The sequence below is a fragment of the Podarcis vaucheri genome (genome assembly GCF_965113315.1).
Source record: "Podarcis vaucheri genome assembly, chromosome: 10".
In the NCBI taxonomy this organism is placed as follows: Eukaryota; Metazoa; Chordata; class Lepidosauria; order Squamata; family Lacertidae; genus Podarcis; species Podarcis vaucheri.
In genome coordinates, this window is record NC_138748.1 from 28,500,548 (window position 1) to 28,506,997 (window position 6,450).

Here is a 6,450-nt window from a genome sequence, read left to right on the forward strand (position 1 = left end):
ACTGCACAAATGTTTCTAAAGCGCAGCCAAGTTTCAGTATCAATTTTCAAGGTGCTCCTGAAGGAATGTTAGCCTCAAGGCTTTTGAACGTGAGAATACGAAAGAAGGTAATTGGAATATTCCTTAAGGAGCAGCATTGAAAAGCCTTTACAAAATGAAACATTAGTGTGGGGAAGTATTTGGCCTGGGAATTGAGTGAACACCAGCATTTTAGTAGCATGATACCATGAACAGATGAGAGTTCTCTAGATTTTGGAGATCAGAGGTGGTCGTTCAATGCACTTGATTCCCAGAGTATATAGTCACAAGAGGCCCAGCCAGATCAGTATGGGCAAATGCATATTGGAGCCATATTCCACAAGAGGGGTAGGAGGGGCAACGTGAACCAATGTGATGGGGGGGGGGGAATTATCAGGAGTTGGCCTCCAAAGGTTTATAGGCATTTGACTGCCAATGTGTATATAACATTGGTAGTATTAGAGCTCAGTTAGTAGAGCATGATAGTCTTAATCTCAGGGTTGTGGGCTCAAGTCCCTGTCCGGCAAAAGATTCCCATGGACCCTTCCAACTCTTCTATAGTTTTTCAAAGGGCTTCACAATCTCTGTTATGTTTATATCAACCTTGTGAAATATACTGCTGTTTTTGTCGTTTACTATCCTACCATTGTGGGATGTGGGTGGCGCTGTGGGTTAAACCACAGAGCCTAGAACCTGGCAATCAGAAGGTCGGCGGTTCGAATCCCTGTGACGGGGTGAGCTCCCATTGCTCGGTCCCTGCTCCTGCCAACCTAGCAGTTCGAAAGCACGTCAAAGTGCAAGTAGATAAATAGGTACCGCTCCCGTGGGAAGGTAAACGGCATTTCCGTGCGCTGCTCTAGTTTGCCAGAAGCGGCTCAGTCATGCTGGCCATATGACCCGGAAGCTGTACGCCGGCTCCCTCGGCCAATAAAGCGAGATGAGCGCCGCAACCCCAGAGTCGGCCACGACCGGACCTAATGGTCAGGGGTCCCTTTACCTTTACATCCTAACATTATCTATAATAAATAATAATAATAATAATTCATTATTTACATGCTGCCCAACCACTTGGGGTGACTCCCGGCAAATTTAAACATCAAACATAGTAAAACATCAAACATTTGTATATTTGTTCAATGAGTTACCAAGTAACTTAAAACGATATATATTAAGACCGATTAAAAACAATTACAAAAAGCTGAAAACAGAGCAATACAAGTAAAAAGCAAAAAGGCAAGACTGCAGATTCTGCCCCACTAAAAGAGGCAAGTCCACCCTTCAGATACAACTGAAAGTCCATGTGGCTTGCCCTCATTTCCCATGACTATACTCTGCTTCCAGGGTAGGAGGCAGCAATGATTCTAAATACTGGTTGCTAAGATCCTCAGGAAGGAAGTGTGCTCTTGTGGTCAGATCCTGCTTGCAAGTTTCCCAAAGGCATCTGGTTGGCTACTGTGGGAACAAGGTGCTGGACTAGGGGGGGGGCACTGGCTTGATCCAGCAGGCAAGCTCTTCTGGTGACTGTGTGGCAAAGTCTTGAATCCAGACCTCCTGAATACAATTGCCCTGTGCTTGCCATTCAGTCACATTGGGCCTGTTAAATGTGAGATGACCTTCATCTCATAAAGATACTACTTTTCCTTCAAGGTGTGGGATTAGTCTGTATGGGTTTCAGGAATTTAAAGCAGCATAAAACAAATCGCTGCTGTGGTTCGCCAGAAGCGGCTTAGTCATGCTGGCCACATGACCCGGAAGATGTACACTGGCTCCCTCAGCCAATAAAGCGAGATGAGCACCGCAACCCCAGAGTTGGCCATGACTGGACCTAATGGTCAGGGGTCCCTTTACCTTTTTTAAAAACAAATAGCTATGATTAAAAATAATTACTGAAATGCAGAGCTTTATTATATTTTGTATTTCATTTCCATTTGTAATGTTTTATTTGGATATTTAGTAATGTTGCCTTTGATGCTGTAGGGATGACGATGGTGATTTTTTTGAAATGTAAGCGGGGTATAGAAATGATTTAAATGAATAAAACATTGACATTTTAGGCTGCCTTGAATGTCCAACCTTGGACTTACATGTGGATGATAGCAATAGGTAATTTCTCAAAGGTGGGGGGAATTCCCCAAGAAGCCTTAAATGTGTTTAATAGTCTTGTGACAGAATGAGAGAAGGTGGAAAGAAACGAAACGAAACAGAATAAAAATGAGTAAATTAATACCAAAACCATATGGCAAGCAATATATAGAAAGCGCCTTGTGGAGTAACAGTGGAAACTGTCAGAAACAGAAGAGCAGTTTTAACCAGTCGCTTTCCACCTGCCACGCTCTGGGTCTTTGAAATTCCTAGGGAAAACCCAAGGGTACTTCATGTTGTGAGGCTTTGCTCTGATCCTATGGAACCCTAGGAGAAACCTTTATGCAAATGTGGTTAGGCTTTTGTCAGAATCCCATTTTACGAACTTTTTTTTATTACTACTTATAATATTACATTTCCTGTAGTGAATACCTATATGCCCGCTGTGTTTTAGTTACCATAGTTCCTAATGTAACTTGACTATTCTCTGCAGAGTTTCTCATAGGAGAGACCCTCCAAAGTAAGTAGGCTTGCTTTATTTTATACTTGGTACATTGTTTGGTGTGTTCATAATGGGTTCCTGCAATATCACATAATGTCAGCTCAGGGCCTTATTATAAAAAGGAGGGGGGAATGGCTATGTCCCATTTGTTGCACAGGGATACTGTGGTATTTATTTTATGCTTGCCTCCAGGTGATGGTTTTCTGAGATTCGAGAGAAAAGCAACATCTCCCTCACAAGCAGAAAAAATAAGGCCCCTTCCAAACAACTTTAGCTTAGGAATAGCCCCCATTTTCTGGTCTCTGCTGCAGCCAATTTGTGTTCAGTTTGTGACCCCAGGGACTGCAGAATAAATGCTATAAAGACTGGGAAAGCAGCCTTTCCCAAAGTAGCAGGTGCTTGAGGCTGGCAATACAATTCAGGAGGTCAGGAGGATAGAGACTTCCTGGATGCCTCAAAAGGCCTTTGCACACATCCACCCAAAAGGAAAGGAGGACAGTTTACCTTTGGGATATTGGACTAGGTGCGAAAATCAAAGATACAGCTACGCTTTTGGAAAGTACGCAAAATAAATGTGCCATATATCTGCCAATGTCCTAATGATTCCAGGATTAAAATGACTTCCTTTCGAGAGAAGCATCTTTCACTTGAGCTTTTATGCATGGGTGTGTTGTTGTTGTTGTTGTTGTTGTGTGGGGTATGATGTTGTCCTGGTTGGTTTCTTCTCTGCTCCCCATTTACAATTAATGTTGAGGAGAATAGGTGATGTGTGTACTTCAACTCACAGCATAATTAATGGGGAGTTGGGGGGGGAGGCAATAAACATTTGTAGGTAAGAATTTGCTTAATGCGCTTCATGCAGCTGAGAAAGCCGTCGCCTGCTTACAAAAGCAGGCCACAATACATTTCTTAGTCTTTAAGGTGCCCCCAAAGCACTGAGTGGTATCTGATGTTTCTGTTTCGCTAGTGCAAGGACAGAATTCCCCTCCTCTCTCATTCAGCCTACCATGTGCCCTCAAAATCAGCTCCAGGGTGTTGGGGGACTCCCTGGAGCAGATTTTGGGGAGCACATGTGAGGAGAAGTAGGAGGCGATGTCTAGTTGCATGAGAAGAGTTCCACTCACAGAGCATTGGACACAACTCACTAGTTTTGAAAGAATAGATTAACCTAGTTCCTCTTTTGAATTTTATCTGAAGTTTTATCAGTCATTTTTTTAACAATTTTTTTTATAAAAAATTATCAGTCATTGTTGCCTTGAATATGAACTACTAAGTAACCTCATTTTTCTTTTTAATGCCCTCTTACATAGACTACAAATTTATTACTGTACAATTTGTATTTTTAAAAAAGTGGCACGGGAGGCAGATATATTTTGCGACCAAATTTCTAATATAAATGTTTGTTTTTTAAAAAAATGTTTAGGTAATGTCCTGAAAAGAACAGCCACCCCCACCCCCCACTAGCTCACTTAAAGTTCAAAGGGGGGGAATGTCACAATGACAAATTGAAAAGTGCTATTCATACAGTTAGGAGGGAAATGTGCCCTCATTTGCTGGCATTTCACATAATTTGTAAAATCGTTGTTTCCAAAGAAAACACAGAACTAAATGATTTTTGATTAACAGTGCATGTATTATTAATTAATCTTAGTAGAAATGTGTTTTACCTTTAAATAAATACACATGCATGTAATATATAGTCTAGTACATATTTATTCTCTGTAGAGAGATGCAGCGAGTTCTTGTCTAGAGAAATATATGTCGCTTCCTTCCACCACTTCATCATTGTATTAGCACTCCAGATGTTGAGCTGTGGTTTGCATGTTCATGAATGTTGAAGCATGATTAATACGTTAATATAACTACCTGAAGTTACAAGAATAAGTGTTGGCCTTCCATGGGCATCAAAAGGTTTTGTGTCCATGCCCCAGTCCCCCTTTTTCTGCACACAGATAACCACAACCACAAAACAGTTCGGCATACCATTGTTTATTAGGAAGAGGGTATTAGATCACCACTTTCCCCTAGTGAATACCCTTTGGCATTTTCCTGCTGAAGCACCAGCTGCACACAGGTTGAGGCCTCACACGGTGGCCTGCCAGTCTCTTGAGCGCCTTCCCAGCACCTTTTATTTGTTGGGCTTTGACACAGCTGGAATTCCAGACAGGCCCACTCTGTCCCACCCCTTCCCTACCTCCTCAACTATGAGGGAATCTGACGCCTCAGTGTCAGCAGCTGTATCTCTCCCCAGCTGTTCCTTATCTACCTCATCTCCCAGCCAATCGCCACAAACAAGCTCTGGTGATGCCTGGTCTGCATCCATAGGAGGTAAGCACCAGAGGGGGCAGTGGGGCAGGCCCTCACAGTAAAGAGAATTGGAGGGTGTGTGGAAAGCCAAACACAGTGGTACCACTGGTTATGAACTTAATTCGTCCCGGAGGTCTGTTCTTAACCTGAAACCATTCTTAACCTGAGGTACCACTTTAGCTAATGGGGCCTCCCGCTGTTCTCATCCTGGGGCAAAGTTCTTAACCCGAGATACTACTTCTGGGTTAGCAGAGTTTGTAACCCATGGTGTTTGTAACCAGAGGTACCACTGTACCCCAAAAAACCCACTTTATGCCCTTGTGTTTCTACACCAATGGGACCATAATATGAGACTATGAAGAACCAGCAAAGTCCCTTAGTTCACCAGGAGACCCAACACTGACATTGCGTCTGTGGATTAAAACTCTGTAGGAATTACTCTTTTGTTCACCTCCAGCTTGCGGATGCTGCGGATAGTGTCATTATATAGATTAGTCACTAGGTGGTACCAGACTTAGTAGTATCTGGGCATGGGCGGACTTTGGTCTTTCAAATTTCAGCAGCACCCTGTACGAGACCAAAATTTGGTACCTCCCAACTCTTGCCTTCCATTCTGCACAATTCCCTATGTTATGACGTCCTGCAGCGCCCAGTGCAGTGGAACTGGCCATGTTGCCCTAAATCTGCCTCTGATCTGGGTAGAGACAAGAACTTCATTTGGTGTGCTGTTCTTGTTTAGGATAGAGAATAAAGTTGTTGTCTAGCTTCCAGACTTGGGGTGTCCTCTAAGCCATTCATGACAGACTGTCTGTTGCCTGACAGTTGCAAGTAGAAAATAGATGCTTTCTTATGTGGTCTACCAATGTCTGAAGCACATTTGTCTTGGGCTAAGGTAAGGGACGTGGGTGGCGCTGTGGGTTAAACCACAGAGCCTAGGACTTGCCGATCAGAAGGTCGGCGGTTCGAATCCCCATGACGGGGTGAGCTCCTGTTGCTCGCTCCCTGCTCCTGCCAACCTAGCAGTTCGAAAGCACATAAAAGTGCAAGTAGTTACCGTATTTTTCGCCCTATAAGACGCACTTTTCCCCCTCCAAAAATGAAGGGGAAATGTGTGTGCGTCCTATGGGGCGAATGCAGGCTTTCGCTGAAGCCTGGAGAGCGAGGGGGGTCGGTGCGCACCGACCCCTCTCACTCTCCAGGCTTCACGCAGCTCTCCGCAAGTCTTGCAAGCCCGGAGGGATGTCCCGCGGGCTCGCAAGGCTTGTGGGCAGCAGCCTGCAGCCCCACAAGCTCGGGGGATAGGGGGATGGCGGAGCGCTGCCACCCCGCTATTCCCCGACCTGATCGGGAGGCTGGCGGGGGGAGAAGCAAGCCTGCTTCTCCCCCCCGCCAGCCCCACAAGCTAGGGGGATAGCGGGCCAAGCTGTCCCTGAAGGCAGAAGAGGGAGACGGAGCGCTCCTTCTCCCTCTTCTAGCTTGGGGATGGCTGCGCAAACCTGGAGGGGGGAATAAAAATTTTTTCCTTGATTTCCCCCCAAAAA